Source organism: Dermacentor andersoni, chromosome 2 (assembly GCF_023375885.2).
Source record: "Dermacentor andersoni chromosome 2, qqDerAnde1_hic_scaffold, whole genome shotgun sequence".
Lineage (NCBI taxonomy): Eukaryota > Metazoa > Arthropoda > Arachnida > Ixodida > Ixodidae > Dermacentor > Dermacentor andersoni.
The window spans coordinates 240,782,004-240,802,812 of NC_092815.1; the positions used below are offsets into that span (position 1 = coordinate 240,782,004).

The 20,809-nt window shown below is 49.7% G+C and overlaps 1 protein-coding gene across 2 annotated transcripts in view; it reads left to right on the forward strand.

The window, feature by feature from the left end:
• The window catches only part of LOC126539730 (nicotinamide N-methyltransferase-like), a 90,356-nt gene that overhangs the window by 42,870 nt on the left and 26,677 nt on the right, over positions 1 to 20,809 (forward strand). The gene's annotated exons all lie outside the window — the stretch shown is intronic.

Below are 20,809 nucleotides of genomic sequence, written 5' to 3' on the forward strand. Positions count from 1 at the left end.
ATTGTCTGAAAGGAGGGAGACATGGCGTTACGCTTATAGCCGGTCGTCTATAATGCTTTCAAAGTCTTTTTTTTTTCTAGCCGCAGTTGTTTCTTCTTTAAAAAGTGCCTCGTAGTAGTTCAGAAGCTTACGTTCTCATACAACGCTGCTATGAGGTCTTCATAATAGCGAAAGTCATTTTGCAATTCCAGGCGCTCTTTCGGGTTTACACGCATCTTGCCACTTAAAGGAGAAAATGACAGTTTGAGGAGACAAACAGAGCTGGCACCGCCGATGATGCTTGGAGACCGCACGCTGGGCACGGATGGATGGACGCTACGAGCATCCCCTCCGAAATGTGAGGGGGGGAGGGGGCACCAAGCTCCTTTTAACGCGAGAGCGTTAAGGAGCTCGTGTCGCAGAATAGCCGGTGTCGTCGGTGTCGGCGTCCGCGACGTTGGCCGTGAGCGAAAAATCCCGGCAGGCAATTCATAAATAAAAACAACTTGTCACATGGGCTGCGTGGGAATCAAACCAGGGTCTCCGGAGTGTGAGGCGGAAACGCTACCACTCAGCCACGAGTTCGATGCTTCAAAGCGGTACAAAAGCGCCTCTAGTGAATGCGGTGTTGTCTTAGAAACGTGCCGTATAAAGTTATACTGCGGTGTCTATCGGTAATTATGAGCATGTAACTTACAGAAGTTGCAGTTACACGAGTAGCGAAGTACGTTTCCGCTACATTTCTTCTGCGCTTTCCGCACACGCAGAGCCATCTTGCGGCAAACACAGGAGACCCCCTCCTCTCAATGTACGGCGCTGCCCCGACAGGTGGCGCGCCACGCGCGCATTGGGGCTGTGCGGGGACCGGTGCGAGGCGCGTCGCGGCCCCGACTCCCTCTCCCCTGACGACGCTTCGCCGTGCTCTCTCACGGGTTGCAGAATCAAGCGTCCTTCCTTTCTTTAGATCACTATCTATATATATCTCTGCCCGTGCCGATCACGACGTTTGGCTGGCGTAGATCGTTTCCCCCTCCGAGACACCGAGTTCTTTGGTTCGTTCCGCTTGCTCAGGCGCACGTTTCGTTGCCGCGCCGAACGCTGCGTTGCTCGACGCTCACAAAGTGATTGGTGGGTGCAAAGTCCGATGCCGGGCGCCTCGTAAGTGATCGCTGCGCTGTAGCGCATTGTCTTACACCCCTTGGCGGGTCGACGGGAACGCTGTCGCGTTTCACTCTTGAAGGCGAAGCTTAAGCGTCCTCCAATTTTTTGTTCTTATTGATACAAAAGCGTCAAATGCCCTTTGAGCGACAAAGCCGCCGTCTGTCGTCGGGAGCAGCGAAACGGCGCCTAAATTCCCATTGGCTGCGGAGTCACGTCGCGAGCGCGCCCGGATAGTGCACAGCGGACGAAAAGGGAACATGTGCTGCCGCAATAGCGCGCCAGCTGTTGCGTAAGGGTAGAAGGCATCGCCGCGACGCCAAGTAACCATCTCTGTCTCTCTCACGCCCACTTGGCTTAGCTGCTGAACGCGCCTGCCGGCCTTGGTGGTCGCTGCTGCTTCCTTGGCCTCCCGTCGCGCAGGTTATCGGGGGCACATGCGGCGTTGGCACCGCAGCTACTGCTGCTTGCTGGCTCGAGCAGCACGCACCGCCATCGTACATTACTCGCCGCGCAAAACTCGAAGGACCGCCCAGCGGTTTTCAATTGGACAACAAAGGTTTCGCATTCACAACTCATAAGAAGTGCTTAAAAAATTCTTTGCATCAAAATTTCTGAACCGTTAAAAGGGCACCTTGTTCACGTACACCTTCGTTGTTCGTTGTCTCCCTATTTTCTCCCACGAAACCGTCAATCGCATTTTACTAATCTCTGCCGCGGACATGTTTAATTTCCCTCAACACAAGAGCTTCAAGGAGGCCAGCAGAGCCAAAACCGAAAGGCGGGTAGATATTGTCACACTCTGATAAAATTCGTTGCATCGTTTCCCTAGCTTTACCACAGCAAGCACGTGCTTCTTCAGTGTACCTCGCTTTTAACCACGCGTTCTAAGACATCCTGGTGTGGCTTTGAAAAGAGCTTCCCTTGAGTTTTCATTAATTGTTTCTTTTTTTGACTACGCGTTTACATCTTAAATAGTTACTCAAAGCCGCTTTGTTTTCTATTGCCGCCACCCAGGAGGGTGTATCACCTTCTCTGACTTTGCATTTAGCGTTCCTTGTTGCCATGTTGCTTAATAAACCAGTCGCACACTTGCTGATAAGCTTCCTAGTTCTTTTCCTCCACTGCGAGTCAATATTTTCCCTGTACAAATACTTTAGCAATCTCGCAATATTTCCCTCTTTACCTTATAAATAATTATACTTTGTCGTCAACTGTATGGTATTCGCGTATATTGTAAGCTTTTTTTTTTCTTCTGCTTTCAACAAAGCTTCCTTACTTTTCGGTCGTAGTTCCGGTCCCCACGGGCTGCGCGATCTGAAGGCCGCCCACGGTACCACGGCAACAAGACGTGTGGCCGTTCGCCAATGCAAAGAAGAAGCGGTTTATCATTATTATTGAATAATGGCGTAATCATGTGAAGACACGAGAACCGAAGCCGCCTTTTGGGCAAGGGTACGACATTCCGAACATGGCGTTCGAGATAGCGCGCGCGCCGGCAGGTATTGCTCCGGCTGTCCCATTCGACGCGCTCCTCGGCAAAAGAGTAATCGCGTGCGCACACCCGGCTAGCCCGAGGTGGCGCTGTTAGCCGAGAGCTCACAATAGGGAGTCAGAAAATTTAGTTCTGGGAATTCGTAATGGTTTCCTCTTTCTTTTTTTTAACCTAGCTAGGACATTAGGCAGTATAATAGCAAGAGCTTGGTGGCGCAACCCACTGCCCCGTTCCAAAGGGGACGCTCCTAACAACCATCCATCCATCCCTCCATTCATCTGAAAGTCAGAGAGGCTGAGATAATCTCATGGGTGGTGGCAATGGAAAAGAAACCTGCCATGAGTAAGTACTCAAGAGTAGTTACTCTTAAGAGGAAAAAAGGAAATCAGGAACGAAACAATTTATGATAACTCAAAAGGTAATCTCATTACTTTTCGAAGCGAGATCAGGAAGCCTTAGAACACGCACCTATAAAGCGAGATATAATAAGAAAGATGAAGCGTGTGCTTGCTCCTGTAAAGCTAGGGAAACAATGGAGCATGTTTTATTAGAATGTGAAGATATCTGCCCCGCGGTCGATTTAGGCATCTTCGGCGTCCTTGAAGCCCTAGGGTTCAGCGAGAGCACGGGGAAAGTAAATATGCCTGCAATAGAGATTAGTAAGAGGTGATTGGAAGATTGGTGGAAGAAAAATAGGGAAATGACAAGCAACGCAGGAGCATAAAAACAGTTTCCAGTAGGGGTTCAGAAAGTTTGGTTATGGGAATTCCATCGTGGTTTATCTTCCTATTCTTTTTTTTTCTTTTTTAACATAGGTAGGACATTAGGCAATAAAGTTAAGAGAGCGTGGTGACGCAACCCACCACCCCGTTCTAAAGGGAACGCTCATAACATCCATCCATCCATCCATCTGGCGCCCGTGGAGGCAGCCGTAGATGGCAAACAGCGCGAGATATCAACGCGCGCATTGCCTGTCCTTTCACTTGTTGCCAAGATTTTCACAAGATATATCCCAGGCAAATTATCAGCTCTGGCTCGAGCGCGTTGCTGTCTCAACCGGTTAGTCCTTTTGTGCTTTTATTTTCTTTTGTCTTCCTACATACTTATCCGTTGATATTGCAGTATCTAGCTATAGTCCGTACTTATGTTTGTTCGTTTTTGGATAAACAAATCATGTGTGGGTTAACACACCCTCCGTGCTGGTAGCTCACCGTAGATGGCAGAGTTTGATGATTGCCTGCTCAGTGAATTTTTATTGCGATAGCAATTATATGGACGCTCCAGGCGCATTTCTTCCGTCGCCGTGAGGTTCCGTATAAGTGAAAGCGTGTGAGGGTGAGCCGGCGAATGCGGTTAAATCTCGCATGCGCGAGCGAGGAACGCGGCCCGGGTGCGTGCTTTCTCCTGTGGCGCGCGAGGCAGGGAGGGGGGAGGCGAAGGAGGAGGGGCGTTCTTCTCTGCTGGCTGCTACGGTGTGTCGATGTCCTCCTCGCCCGCCGCTCCGTACAGAGTGGAGACAATCGCGGCGTCTACTGCGGCGTTGGCCACGCGAATCGCGGATGTCGTAGTAGAAGTCTTTGGCGAACGCCATAGGGACGGTTGCCGGCGATCGCGTGTCTTGAAAGCGGTCTGCCACGTGGCTAAAGTGCGCGCCCGCGCGAGCCTCCTCTTCAAAGCGACCTGCTATTTTTGAAGATTGGGCGTAGTGCCGGTAGCTTCGCATGCGCTGTGCTTTCAACGTTTCGTACGCGTTGAAGCGACAGATGCACGGAGGTCAGTTTGCTCGCGGCTGCTGCCGTGATTCCTAACTCCAACCTTTTCACAGACAGTCTTCGCTGTCATCGAGCGACGTGTGTTCATGTTTACCTGTGCGCACGTGACAACGTGCTGGTTAATTTAGTTAAAATACTTTGACGGGCTAGTTGGTTTGAATCCATAATAGAATGTGTAAGCACGACTGAACAAGGACGTACAAAGAAGCAGACATACAAAGACAGCGCTGTCTCCGTGTGTCTGTTTCTTTCTGAGTTCTCGTTGAGTCACGCTTACTCATTCTATCATTGTTAATTTAGTTAGTAAGCGAATGTTTACAAGTTTATATGCGGCCGATAAAACTCCTATCCTTACTTCGTACTGCTATATACTAATTGGCTTTCGCAATCGGTGCTTCGCCTTCTGGGCGGAACTGCGAATTTTTTTGTTGCACTTGTAATTGGTGCGTTTGAGCCATTAATACGGCAATTTTTGCGCTTGTACGTTTTGAAGGTGCGCCGAAAAAAGACCAAGGTCGGTCGGTTGGCCAACGGGACGACAATGGCAAGCGTTGACGAGAGCTCGTCGTCGAACCTGGCCTCAACAATAGCCCAAATCGTTCGTGAAGAGTTGCTCTGACGCGAACAAGTTCCTTTATCCGCGCGACTTTTTGCAAGTACCTGCTCATCGCAGGACGCCGCAGTCTCACGGCCAACTTCTACCTGGCAATAGGTGAACGCCGCGTACGTCGACTTCTACACGGAATCTCCACGTATAATGGCGCCATTGTCAGCGAAGTCCGACTACCAACCCCGCTCTAGGTTTCACCCGCCAATATCGACGACCCTCAAGTGGTTACGACACGGAGACCGGTGTCGCTTTTCCGCGCGTGTATCGACCTCCGCCTTCCCCCTGTATGTTAGCCCTGTGGTGCACCAGGCCACATCGCACGGTTCTGCGAACACCGACAGTCACCTCGGCATGAGCAGCCCGCCGTGCGCCCTCGGCGCCGTGACACACCCCCCGGTGCTAGGTGGCCAATCCACACGACATCCGGCAATATTTTATGGTAATGAAGCTTCAGGAATACTTCACCGGCATCCAACCAGAGTTTGGCACCACCGCCGGCGCCTGAATCATGTCGTTCCCCATCGCCACGGCGGCGCTCAGCGTCGCCATATCCGCAAAACTAACCCGCGCGGCCGATGGGGGTGAGGTCGCTGGAAATTTGTCGTTTTTACGTTAAGGAACAAGGTGCATGTAGTTTATTGATGGGGCACCTACAAGGACTTAGGTGGACACGGGAGCAAATATTTCATTTAAAAATGTATTTAACAGAGCGCTACGCCACAAAGGGATGTCTGGTTGGGATTAAGCAGGACTGTTCTTTGTAGTGGGTGGCGAATCATTGCATCCTGTTGGTGTGTGTACTGTCGATGTATCCTTGGGCGGTGAGCTTTTTACTATCAAATTCGTAATTATTTCCCGGTGCATGCATGACCCAATTTTAGGCGTTGACTTTTTGAAGCAGTGTGGCGCTAGAGTTGACTGTCAAAGTGAGCAGTTGTCAGTGCGCCGCAACGTTCCGTCCGGACTTCTGGAGGACAGCAGCCTCTGCCACGAAAGTACTTTTCGTGTCTTCGGAGATACCATCGTGCCAACCATGTCAGTTGTCTGCGTTCCAGTTGTTTGCTCCAGCACCACACACTCTTTTTGATGCCAGTGTGGTACCCATTCGGCCATTTCATTGGCCTGTGCAAATAACCAACATCGTAATCCCACACTGCCTACTGCGAGTGGAGCACGGACGTGTTGGTTTGGGGACTGTGAATTACTCCAAGAAGCCCGCGATATTCTCTGGCAGCTCGAAACACGCTTTATTCCGAGAATATACACATTTTACAGCGGCTTCACTGACAGATGCAGATGCACTAGGCAAGGCGGGGATCTGCACACTCCCGTGTTCTTCGCATGGTCAAGAAGTCACTCAGTACCAGTGAGCGCCGTGCCCTGGTCAATGTTCTGTCAACGGCGTGTGTTCGACTTTTCGCAGAATGCCAAAGTGCCTTCGATTCCTGCATCCCCCACACGTCACAGAATCAAGAGAGGTACTGCGTATACGATAAGACAAAAGCCTTACCAAATCTCACGAGCCAAACGCAAGATAATCAATGAATAAGTTGGCGAAATCCTTCAAAAGGCAGCAATTCAGGAGTCGGGCAGCCCTTGGCTGCTCCAGTGATACTCGTCAAAAAGAAAGACGGAACATGGCGATTTTGCTTGGTCTTGGCTTGTAGCGCGAAGTGAACACGGACACAGAAAGGAACAGACAGGACGAGTGGTTGGATCATAGACGCCTAAATGCGGTCAATCAAAAGAGCGTCTGTCCCCATCCGCGCATTGACGACGCCATTGACTGACTCCATTCAGCCTTGTACTTTTCCTCAGTTGGCTTGCGCTCAGGTTACCATGGCAGATCCCGATGAACCCGGTGGACAAAAATAAAACGGCATTTGTGACTCTAAGAGTTCAATGTAATGCCGTTCGGTCTGTTCAATGGCCCCGCAACCTTTAAGCGCTTTATGGATGTGATTCTGCGTAGCCTAAATTGGGAGATTTGCATGTGCTGCCTCGATGACATTCTGATTTTCGGTTGCACACTTAGCGAAGACAGACAGCGCATCGATGCTGTCTCCAGCTGTATCGAGAACGCTGGACTGATTCTGAGCTCGAAGTGTCATTTTGGTGAGCGCAAAGCGTTGGAATTAGTTAATCTTGTGGATAACGATGAAATCTGACCTGATCCAGAGAATAATAAAGTCGTCGAAGCGCTTCAAGCACCATGGTCTGTGAAGGAGCTGCGCACGTTCATGGGACTGTATACTTTCGCTGCTTTAGACGTCGGCCTGCTGACGTTTCTTACCTGTTCACATGCTCTCTACGAAAAGATGTACTCTTTAATTGGACTGCCGAGTATGACACCCCTTTTTGACCGCTTAAACTTCTTTTGAAGTCACAACCTGAACTCTGACACTTTGACCCTTCCACACCAACAGAAATTCACACAGATTCTAGTATGTGAGCATGAGTGCTGAACTGGCCCAACGCTCAGGTGGCAGAGATCATTCTATTTCTTGCGCCAGCCGCTAACTAAGCAAGCCAAAGCGTAATTACGCCGTGACCGAACAAAGGAATGGCTTGCCATAAGGTTTGCAGTTAAGAGGTTTCGTTCATGCTCATACGGCGTACACTTCCAAGTTATGGAACACCACTCAAGAAGCCCGCGAAACAACCCTATGTTTGCTTGTGAACTTGTGTGATCCATCTGTTCGACTTGCGGCTGGGCTCTTAGACTGCAAGAGTACGATTTCACTGTATCGTATAAGACCGGCTGGCACCATGCTGACGTTGACTGCCTTTCCAGGATGCCACTTGGTTCCACGGACTGCGATGCTGACAACCTTGATCACTACATCACTTTATCCCGTAGGGGCGCCTGCGACAGCAGGCGTTTGGTGTGTTGCGACACCACGTACCCGAGCACATGAGGGTCGGACCCTCCCGCGTGTAGCCGTGCGTGGCTTAGCCGTGTCTGGGGAAAGGGGGATCTTGGGGGTTGAGCCGATGCCGGGTGTTCGGACCTTTAAGTCCCCCGGCGGAGGTAACACACATCTTTGGCGTCTGTTTCACATAGACGGCACCTCCAGACTGACCCATCTGGGGAAAATCAGCAGTCGCCTTTTCCTGTCCTCCTCTCCGATCTTCGTCTTTCTCTCTCGCCTTTTTCATCTTTCCTGTCTTCACTTCTCCTCACTTCCGAATTTTCCGGCGGCAAGGGTTAACCTTTTGTGGCTAGCCAGCCTTGGTTAAGCTGTATTTAGCTATAGCAGCGATGTACGGCTGGCACTGGCAGGGTTTGTCTGTCACGTCCTGTCTTCTGTCACGTCCCCCTGTTGGGCTCCACGCTGGGTGGTCGGCATCGCGGCCGAAAACCCCATCTATACTTATGGAAAACGCTTTTCCTAAACTCCTCGATCGCCCTTAGAAACGAGGGTGCGCCGAAGATGTCTCAGTTTTTCGGACGCCAAGTCCACAATTTCCCTCGTTTCGATGTAATTCACTCAGAAAAACCAGACAAACCAGTGCGAAGAATATCACCATTCCTTGTTTGAAAGTCTGTGATTGAAGTTTTTGGTCCAGGATATAAAGCGGTGATCTCCCCTTGGAGCTCCGCGATCAGAAGCAATATGAGAAACTGCCGAAACAAGTATCATTTGGGGAGACCCAAGTAATAGTAACCCCGCACCGTACGATGAACACAACCCGCGGCGTTGTCTCAGACGATCACTTGCTGGAGCTCACTGAGCCTGAACTCTTGGGAGGCTTCAGTGAACAGAACGTTATCAATGTCAAAAGAATTAGGATGAGGCGGAAGAGCAAATAAATCCAAACCAAGCATCTAATAATCACCTTCGGTTCAAGTGTCCTGCCCGAGTCAATCAAGGCCGGGTACATCAAGCTCCGTGTTTGGCCATATGTGTCAAATCCCCTCAGATGTTTCAAATGCCAACGTTTCGGCCTCAGTTCACAGAGCTGCCGAGGCAGCCAAGCTTGTGCGAAATGCAGTGCCTATGAACACACCTCTGAAGGTTGCGAGAACTCTCTCCATTGTGTAAACTGTGAAGGGGAGCACGCCGCATAATCGCGGTCGTGCCCATCCTGAAAAAAAAGTAAATCGTAACAATTAAGTAAAGGAAAACAAAAGTTTCAAGGAGGTACGCAGGCGGGTATCCTACCTGCGCAAGAACACATTTGCCGTTGTGACGCGTCAGGGGGCGGCGACACAACGGCATCCGGCGGCTTTCCGGCCCACACCCAGTGAGTCGGCGGTGACGCCATCCGCCCCCTCCCCCCCGGCGGCTACAACTTGTGCTGTTCCGCCACCCCAGAAGAAGGGACCATAGACCTCCGGGCAGGTGACCTCAAAGGTCTCGTCCAACGTGCCGAGGCCTTCGCGTCAAACACAGCACTCGGAAGAGCACGTGTCCAGCGCCTCGCAAGAGGCGATGGACACAAGAACCAGCCAGACGGCGCTACCAGCGCCTAAGGAACGGCGAGCCTCTCGATCGCTCCAAAAAAGACAAAACTCGCGTCACGGTGCCTGGAAAGTGCCCATGAGCTAATCCTCGTCTCTTAAAACACAGCACTAAACACATGTAGCACAATGGACACACGAATACTACAATGGAATGTTAGAGGACTTCATAACCTTGACGATATTAGAGAAATCCTACAAAAACATAATTCAAAGTTGCTGTGGGCTCAAGAGACATCTAAATCGCACACAAACAAACTTTCTTCGTCAGTACACCATCTTCTGAAAGGACCGTGACGAGGCTGACACCTCGTGCGGCGGTGTAGCAATCCTTGAAGACAAATCTGTAGCTTGTCGCCACGTAGCCTTCAGACAACCCTTGAGGCAGTGTTAGTTAAAGGGGTTCTTTTCAATAAGCTAACTGTTCCATATATATACCCCCAAACTATCACCTCCAAAAAACAGATTTCTATAACCGCATAAGTCAACCCCCGGAACCCCAGATACTTGTGGGTGATTTTAACGCACACATGTTATGGGGAGACGCGCGATGCGACGCAAGAGGTCGACTCATTAAAGGTTTCGTCCTTACATCTGGTGCCTGCCTATTTAGTAACAAGGAGCCAACATATTACAGCATCCAACACAACTCATATTCATCCATAGACCTAGCAATAGGCTCTGCTTCTCTTCTGCCTCATCTGGAATGGGATGTGATCAATAATCCTTTTGGAAGTGACGGCACCCCTAAACTTTAAACTTAATAACGCAGCATGACAAACCTCCCCGTGCTCCCATTTGGAAATTAGCATCGGCTGACTGGCAGCATTTTAAAGAATCAACTCATCTATGACCCAATTTTATAAAAAAATTTAGTATAGATGATGCTGTCGCATATTTTACCGCTTTTATTGTTGATGCTGCTGAAAAGTTTATCCGGCAAATGAATGGGACTTCACTTAAAAGACGTGTTAACTGTCGGAATGCAGACTATAGAGATGCGCGAAAGAGGCAGAATAAGGCAAGGGGCATATTGTGCAGATCGCCGAATACAGAAAATCTAATTGAATTTAAACACATAAAATCGCAGGGACGGCGGATACGACGTCAGGCGAAGAGAGTGGGCTGGACGAGGTTCCTTTCAGGTATAAGTTCGGACACACATGAGGCGAAAGTCTAGAATGGTGCAAGGAGGCTAAAAGGGCAGCAAATAAATCCGTTGCCTCTGGTGAACGATCAAGGGAATACCTTACAAGAGCAGGCAGACACCCTAGGGGATCACTTTGAGCGTGTGTCAAGCTCAATCCACTACTAACAATCCTTCATGAAGTACAGACAAATAGAAAAATGTAAGGCAATTGAGCAGAAATCCCCACAAAACGCTCCATATGACCGTCCTTTCTGCATTGCCGAGCTGAGAGCTGCTTTGACCGTATGCAAGAGCTCTGCACCGGGACCTGATAGAATAATGTACGACATGATTAAGAACGCACACACTGATACACAACTGACACTAATTGCACTTTTCAACACTATTTGCGCTGCTGGATATCTTCCACCCGCATGGAAGGAAACGCTCGTGGTCCCCGTTTTGACACAAGGTAATGATCCTTCGTCAGCGGCAAGCTAGCATCCGATAGCTCTCGCGAGTTGCCTTTGTAAGCTGTTTGAGAAACTGATTAGCCGGCGACTCATACATATTGTTAGGAAGAGTTGCGAAGAAATGGTTTTATTTATAGGAGAATTGGACGATGATCGTAGCGTGATCGTAGCGCAGCCCGGCCTCTTTCTCCTCGTTCTCTTCGTCTTCTCTTCTCTCTTCTTGTCCGCGCCTTTCGTATCCGTTACATTTCCCCGCAAGCAGACGAAGCCCGTGGGGCGAGTCAGGATGTACAAGCAGGGTAGAAAGGCTTCAGGCGAACAATATGAGTCAGCTGAGTTCTGCTTGATCGCCGACCATTGTACAGGAGGCGAGCTATGACGTAAGTGGGTTCGCTCAGGCGGTCCACAACTACAAATGGGCCTGAATATTGTGACAAGAACTTTTGGCACAATTCACGCTTGCGTCGCGGTGTCCAAAGAAGGACAAAGTCACCTTTTTCCAACGATGCTTGTACGTGACGGTCGTCGTATCGCTCTTTCGAGCGACTTTGCGAGGCCAGAGTACGAAGACGAGCTATTCGACGGGCTTCTTCGGCGAGACACAATGTCTTCGATACAGAATCTTCACTGTGCAGTACGAAGGGTAAGGAAGTGTCCAGAGGGGCTTCGCGGTAACCTTGCATACAGGAGATGAAATGGGCTATTGTTCGTGGTTTCGTGTTTCGCCGTGTTGTAGGCGTAAGTGATGAACGGAAGCACGTCATCCCAGTTCTTATGATTGGAGGAGACGTACATGGCAAGCATGTTGGTCAGCGTTATATTCGTCCTTTCAACGAGGCCATTGGTCTGTGGATGATACGGCGTGGAATGACGGAACTGTGAAGTGCACAAACGAAGTAACTCTTCAATGGCATCAGCAGTGAACTGGCGACCACGGTCGCTGATGATGACACGTGGTGGGCCATGACGAAGGACCACGGAACGCAGCAGGAAGACCGCCACGCAAGCAGCGGTGGAAGACGGTATGGCTGCAGTTTCTGCATACCGTGTAAGATGGTCTACGCAGACAAATATCCAACGGTTCTTGTTGTTAGATAACGGGAATGGACCCAAAAGGTCAATGCCTACTTGCTCGAACGGCGTACTGGGCGGTGTCAATGGCCGAAGGGGACCCGGCGCTGCGGGGGTCGGTCGCTTGTGACGTTGGCATGTTTCACAACTAGCGACATAGCGCTTGGTTGTTTCGTACATCTTGGGCCAGTAAAAGCGTTCCTGCGTGGGATGCAGCGTTCGTACGAAGCCGAAATGGCCAGATGTCACATCGTCATGCATGGCGCGTAGAACGGAGGAGCGGAGACTCTCGGGGACAACAAGCAGAAAACGCGCTTCATGCCCGGAGTAATTAGTTCTGTAGAGCAATTTATCACGGACAGTAAAGCGACCGCTGCCTTTAGAAGTACAGGCGGCGACAAAAAGCGGATCGAGGGTAACATCATTCCGTTGTTCTCGCTGAAAGTCTGCCGCGTCAGGGAACGTAGAAGTAACAGCAGCGAGACAGTCGTCAAAATTCTCAGCATCGCAGTCGGTAGTCGCAAGAGGAAACCGAGAGATGCAGTCTGCGTCAGCGTGACGACGGTCACTCTTGTACGATACCACAAAGTCGTATTCCTGGAGGCGCAGCGCCCAACGTGCGAGGCGACCAGAGGGATCACGCAAACCAACCAGCCAGCACAAAGAATGATGGTCGGTGATAATCTTGAATGGTCTATCGTAAAAATAACACCAAAACTTTTGTATGGCGAAAACGGCTGCTAGGCATTCCTGTTCCGTAACCGTATAATTGCGTTCAGATTTGCTCAGGCAACGACTGGCATATGCGACAACATGTTCTGCGCCACTGTCACGTTGTACAAGCATCACTCCTATCCCGATTCCACTAGCATCAGTGTGAACTTCAGTCGGGCAAGATGGATCGAAGTGACGCAAGAGAGGTGCTGACGTTAGTATAAACTTCAGTTGAGAGAATGATGCGTCAGACTCTGGTGTCCAATTGAAGGATGCATTTTGTCGCAAAATACTTGTCAATGGGTAAACGATGTCGGCAAACCGGGGAACAAAATGACGAAAATACGAACATAGGCCAATGAATGAGCGGAGTTCTCGTGCTGACTGCGGTGGTTTGAAGGAGCTCACCGCTTCAATCTTACGAGGATCGGGTCTGACGCCATCCTTGTCGACTAAGTGTCCCAGGACCAGAGTTTGACGTTCGCCGAACCGACACTTTTTTGAGTTTAGAACCAGTCCAGCTTACTCAAGGCAGTCGAGAACGACGCTGAGGCGTTCGTTATGTTCTTCAAACGTGCGGCCAAATATTACATTATCGAGGTAACACATACATATCTCCCACTTTGGACCACGTAGTACTGTGTCCATGAATCTTTCAAAGGTGGCAGGAGCATTGCAAAGTCCAAAAGGCATAGCATTAAATTCGAATAGGCCATCTGGAGTCACGAAAGCAGTCTTTTCCTTGTCGGCAGGGTCCATAGGTATTTGCCAATACCCCGATCGCAAATCAAGTGTTGAGAAGTAAGAAGCAGCGTGTAAGCAATCAATGACGTCATCGATTCGCGGTAGTGGATAGACATCCTTCTTCGTCACTGCGTTTAGATGTCTGTAATCCACGCAGAATCTCCAGGAGCCATCTTTCTTTCGGACCAGGATTACTGGGGCTGCCCATGGACTAGACGACTCTTGAACGACACCTTTGTTCATCATCTCCTTGACTTGCTCTGCAATAACTTTGCGCTCGGACGATGACACTCGGTAGGGCTTCTGGCGGATAGGGTGTGCTGAGCCGGTATCCATTCTGTGACGAGCTCGGGACGACGGTAAATGAAGGGGTGCATCTCCATGCGTGAAGTCAAATGCAGCCTCATGCCTGGCAAGGACCTGTACTAGTGCTTACCGTTCCGATGTACCGAGAGCCTTGCTGATCATGCCAAGCATTAGCTCTTCAGAATGGCGATTATCGCAAGGAGAGCAAGCTTTAGAGACGTCCGTAGTTAGTTCCGCTATTGAGCTACATGCGGCTTTATCGAAGAGAGCTATTTTCATACCGCGAGGAAGGACAACTGGCGTGGCGCCCACAATGTGGCGACTCCTTTCGTCATGCACACGACAGAGCAGGGCACAAGTATATCTTTTTTGGCACAGTTTATGCGGAGAGGTCTAACTACAAGGTCAACACAATCAGTATCAACAGTAGTTGCCGAAACACGAACGGGCGTCAGGCGCCACGATGGTGCAATCACTTCATCAAGAACACTGAGTGTGTCTGTGTCCCTGTCTTCACCACCCGAGCTTTGTTCAGAATGTGCTGATATTAATAACTTGTTCAATGATATTTCGCCACAACCACAGTCCACGGAAGCGCCGCACTGTTCAAGAAAATCGATACCAAGAATAACATCGTGCGAACAACGAGAAAGAACAAGGAATTCCGACACAAACACTTTCCCAGCCAACAAAACATTCACAGCACAAACACCAAGGGGATGAAGCCAATCGCCGCCTACTCCACGAAAGGTAATACCGTCGTTCCAAGAAAACATAACTTTGTGGCCTAGGCGGTTTTTGAAAGCGAGGCTCATCACAGACACAGTCGCCCCAGTATGAACTAACGCCATGGTCGGTATTCCGTCAATCGAGACTTCACTTTGTTTTTGTACATCACAACAGGCAGAGGTATTTCTTGCAAAGACCGTCCGGCGACCATACCTCCATTGGCCGCGGATGCTAGTTTCCCGGCGGCGGTGAGGAAGAACGGCGCCGAGGGGACGGAGAGCGACGGGGACGGCTATTTGGTGGCGTCAAACTCCGCTCAGATGCTGGCGAATCGCTGCGCCTGGTCTCGTGTGAGAAGTGATCCCTTGGAAGCAAATCGGTCGTCCGCAGGTCATATGAAGTACGGGTTCTGGGTGGCGAGAACATCGGTGGTGTCCTACGTGATTGACGGGCTTGGCGACAATACCGAGCTATATGGCCTGTGGAACCGCAGTTGTAACACACGGGAGGGTCGCGGTTCACAGCGTCTTCCTCGAAACGAATGGTAGACGGCTGCGGGCGGCGAGAAAGTTCGTGGTCATGTGGATAACGTGCCTCTGCTGCTTGCTGAAATCCGTTATATCTTTCATAAGCCTTGTCGTTGTAGTAGGGTCGGTGCTGTTCTTGTCACGGCCTGACAGAAGTCGCAGGGCCTGGGGGGTAAAAACGCGGCTGCTCTCGTTGTGGCCGAGCGTCATAAGTAGGGCCTCTGTCGTAGAGACGTGGCTGCTGTCGGGGCGCGAGTTCATAATCCTCAGTGCCCCTTGCCGCAGGATACGGGGAGACGGATGCCACGTTTGGCTCAAAATCTGGTGGTAGGCGGAAGCTATGAGTGCCTGGATGTGTCACTTGCGCGTGCAGGCTGAGTTCTTCCCGAACTATTTGTCGGATCGTTGATGCAAGATACAGGGGCTGGTTGCTGTCCACGCTTGCAACTGTCGTTACATTGGCTAGCCTGCCAAACTTCAGCGTTATGCGCCTCGTCTTTAGTTGCTCGAAAGTGCGACAGTGCCGAATGATGTCAGCGACGGAAGCCAGGCTGTCTTTTGCAATGAGGAAATTGTAAACATCCTCGGCAATTCCTTTTAGGATGTGCCCGACTTTGTCTTCCTCGGACATTCCAGAGTCCACCATCCTACACAGTTTTATTACTGCCTCAATGTAGGTCGTGCAGGTTTCGCCTGGTACTTGCGCACGTTGTAGTAGCGTATGTTCTGCCCTTTTCTTTTTCGTCGCGGAGTCGCCGAATCGCTCTTTGATTTCCGAAACAAATCTTCCCCATGTTGTGAACGTTTCCTCGTGGTTGTCGAACCACAACAACGCAGTATGCGTTAGAAAGAATACGACGTTAGAAAGCTGAGAAGCGATGTTCCACCTGTTGGCGGCACTCACCCGGTGATAATGGATGAGCCATTCCTCGACGTCTTCGTCCGATCTTCCGGCGAAGGGACGCGCATCTCTCAGTTGCAGAACACAACTTGTCGGGGCAGCAGTTGGAATGGGCCGTTGATCGTCTGGGTCGTGGCACATGTTCAGCTCCGGTGAATTCGGTGGGAGTCCAGCAAGACGACGGCTCCGTTGAAGAACTTGTGGTTCAGCCTCCGTCTTCGTGTGTCGATTACCCCGCACCTCCACCACAACTGTTACGAAGAGTTGCGAAGAAATGGTTTTATTTGCAGGAGAATTGGACGATGATCGTAGCGTGATCGTAGCGCAGCCTGGCCTCTCTAACTCCTCTTCGTCTTCTCTTCTCTCTTGTCCGCGCCTTTCGTATCCGTTACAATATCCTTGAAATGAACAAAATACTTGATCCCTATCAGTGTAGCTTTAGGGAGGGTCGGTCCACAACCGATGATCTCGTGCGCATTGAGGGAAATATTCGAGACGCATTTCTACATAAACAGCTTTTCTTATCGATATTCCTCTATATGGAGAAGGTGTACAACACAACGCGGCATTACGGGATCTTGCGAGACTTGTCGGGAATGGGCATCCATGGCAATATGCTAAACCTGATAGAAAGCCATCTGTCCATCGCACCTTCGGCGATGTACTCTCACGCCCATTTACACGTTAAAGTACTGTACCCCAGGGAGGCGTGCTCAGCTGCGCACTCTTTATCGTTAAGATGAACACACTCCGCGCTTCATTACGACCAGCTATATTCCGTCTACGTATACGGCATACAAATAGGTTTTGAATCCTGTAACGTTGCAGTGTGCGAGAGACAAGTACAGCAGGGCTTGAACAAGATATCTAAGTGGGCAGACGAAAATGGGTTTAAAGTCAACCCCCACAAAAGTTCTTGTGTTCTCTTTAAAGAAAGAGAGACCTGGTTCCAGACCCATGCATGGAACTGAATGGACAACAAATACTTGTCAACAAAGCGCGCAAATTTCTAGGTATAAAATATCCTAGAATCCCACGTATAAAATATCTCAAAGCGAAATGGCTAAAAACAATGAACTTACTGAAAATACTATCTCACACAACATTGAGTAGCTACAGAAATAGAATAATGAATATTTACAAGGGCCTCGTTCAGTCACTGTTAGGCTATGGTGCCATAGTATACAACTCTGCCACCCCGAGCGCACTAAAGATGCTGGATCCCGTCCACCACCTGAATGAATGAAACCAAGTTTAATCTACATTAGAATGCGCCGAGGGCGCATTCTCATGGCCGTATGGCCTCAGGCGCTTTCAGAACTAGCCCCATTGAAAGCTTACATGTAGAATCCAATGAGGGTCACTCCATCTGCTGAGATTATACATCAGCTTTACATATTTCCTTAAAGTGCACTCTAATCTTGAACATCCGTGTTGTGAAACTATTAACGATTCGGCATGCACTGCCCTTTACCACAATCGACCCTCAGTGAGATGGCCTTTCTCACTCCGTGTGAGGGCGCTTAGCGTGGAAATGGATGTCCCACTCTTCGAACACCGCTTAATGCCTCCAGCGAAGCCGCTACTGCCTTGGGATTGGCAGGTGAAAGAATGTGACATATCTTTTGTAAGAGTTACAAAATATGCACCAGAGCGCGAAATTCTAATGCATTTCCATGAACTCCAATCGAAGTACTGTTGTTCGTAATTCTACACCGATGACATCAAAATCGCATGTTGGCGTGTCTTACGCGGCTGTTGGTTCCTCTTTCTCTAAAGCAGGTGTACTGAACCCCCATACAAGCATCTTTACTGCAGAAGCCTATGCATTACTGTCTGCGGTTAACACATAAAGAAATTAAAACTAGAGAAAGCGATGCTATTCACGGACTCGTTAAGTGTTGTAAAAGCCCTAATGTCCTTAAGAAAACGCAAAAATAATCTTTTTCTTGAGCTTTACTCTTTCTTGTGCAATAGCTGTTCGTCTAGTAGACATGTGACAATATGCTGAGTCCCTGGTCATAGATGCATCGAGGGTAATGTGCCGGCAAACCAAATGACCACATCCAATTACACCTCAAGCTTCCGATTCCACCACTGCTACTCCTGTCACAGACATCAAGCCTTTTTTGCAAACGAAACTGCGAAGCCACTGACAACGCATGTGGGACAATGAAACAAATATTAAGCTCCACTTGATTAAGCCAAAGTTAGGTTTCTGGCCCTCCGTTACAAAAACAAGACGGACTGATGTCCTATTCTGTCGACTCAGAATAGGGCACACATATGGTACTCACAATTTTCTACTTAGTGGCAACGAACCTCCTACCTATGGTAGATGCGGTGAGAGGCTCACCATCCTCCAAGTCCTCGTGGAGTGTCGGGAAGCCAAAAGAGAAAGGAGGAAAAATTTTCCACTAGCATACAGGTATTGTCTCCCTCTCCATCCTGGTATGTTTCTTGGTGAAGAACTCCTTTTTACCACCAAAGCATTCCTAGGTTTGTTGAAGGATGTGGTCTTGTATGTTAATAGCCTAATAGTATCGTAGCGCATCCTCTCTCCAGAGGATGCTGCTGTGAAAGTAGTAATTGTACAGCACACGCCTTCAGGTCCTTGCACTTCAAGGGCTCTGTTACTGCAGTAGTGCTTTTTTCGAATTTTTATCCTGTGAGCAATTTCAGCACATTGTATTCTTTCACAATGCATCTTTCGCTTCCTTGGCACGCTTCACAATCATTGTCATTGTTTTATTACATGTAGCTCTTACGCACTTTACAGTGACCGTCTTTTAGGCCCCTTTACAGCCCTGCCACATCCATTGCTCGTTGTAATTTATCGCTTCACTTTGATCTCATAATCATCGGCCTCGCGCTCTTTGGTCATACTTGGTCCTTGCGCCGCTAATCACAATATTCATCATCATCATACCTCGCTTCCTGACACATGTTTTTCCCGATAGCATCCGTTCAAGGCTGAGCAGCTGAAGGATCCGAGTTTGCAGCCGCGCTTTTCCACCACACGAAATTTGCACTAGCACGACATTTATGTGTTGCCGATGGCTTATTATACAAAAAGAACTGCAACTAAGGCAGCGCTTCTGCTAGTGGTTCCGAAAAGCCTCCGCTCTTCTGTTATACGTATCATGCGCGATGACCCTACCTCAGACCACTCGGGACAGTGCGGACTCTGTGCCGGGCTAAAGAACGCTTTTATTGGCCGTAAATGCGGCACATCACCGAAAAGTACGTCGCCAGCTGCACGACGTGTCAGCGTCGCAAACGTCGAAACAAAGCGCCCACCGGTCAACTTCAACCTGTGCTGAGTCCAAGCGCCCTTTTTGAGCTGGTTGGCATCGATCTTCTGGGCCCTTTTTCGCGACCCTCCGCGGGTAACCGTTGGATGGTCGTGTGCGTCGACCACCATACCCGTTACTGCGAGACGGCAGCCATACACTCGCCACTGCTGCCGCGGTCTTTCTTTTCTTGCTTCACTCCATCATCCTTCGGCTTGGGCCGCCTCAAGTGATAAACAGCGATATTAGGCGCCAGTTAATCGCAGATTTTGTGGAAGAGATACTAGGCTTGTGCACTTCCACCTTCCGACACTCGACTCTATACCATCCCCAAACAAGTGGACTTACAGAACCTGCCAACCGAACGCTTACCAACATACCTGTAATATATGCCGCGCCGGATCATAGAAATTGTGATGACGTTCTGCTGTTTATGGCGTACGCTTTCAGCACTGCGAGGGACGAGACGACTTGTAACAGCCCCTTCTTTATTAAATGCGAAGCAGTTCTTGGCGAGCATTTGGCACTTTGACAGTGTGTATCTTGCCGCCTACGTCTTGGTGCTCTCATGGTCGTTTCGTTAACTTATTATGCACCACAGTTGGCGCAGTATGACAAGAATGTATGAAGAACATAAATGATAGGTCATGACATGAATCTCATGACATGCGTGTCATATAGGTCACGAAACAGCCGCCTACGTCTTGGTATGTACCAATGTTGGCATAGTATGACAAGAATGTATTGTCGCGAAGAGAGTATACCGTGGGCGCCTTTTTTTCCTTTCCGCGAATGTCGTGGGTTCGTCAACGCGGGGGAAGCCTCTGTGCGGCAGTGACCGCAACGGCGCCTCGGGCATGTGCTCCTGTCCGGCCGAAGCCGCCGTGCCTGATCGCCACTTCGTGCACGTGTCGCGCCCTCTTCTCACCTCGGCTCTATCGGGCGGCAGAAATTGATTAGTTATGGGCAGATTGACTGTATGTGCGGGATGTTTTCACGGCCATTTATGGCCTCTTAAACTCTGGCCCTTATTGGACCCTGTCGGCCTGCCTGATTGGTAGCAGGAGGCCATTACTGGAGAAGCCTTCGCCTTCCGCCGGTCCGCGGGTCCCTTGAATGCTTTAGAAACTCAAGGTTCTGAGCAATTTTTGAGGAAAGCAAGCAGACAGCAGTACACGGCGCCACTTCACCACGGTATATCATGCAGGCCGGTCAGGCAGACCGCTAACGATCGGTACGACATCGTTTTGTATTTGATGTGTGTAGAGTATTAATCTAAATGACAAGTTAATGAACCTAGTTATTTCGAATGGTACTTCTCGTCGTTTTTGAGACTGTGGATCTGCGCTTGCCCCTGCCGGAGTTCGTTCGTCAGAACACTAACAGCGGCGTCACTTCGCTACAGTATGACGAACATAAATGACATGTCGTGACATGAATGTC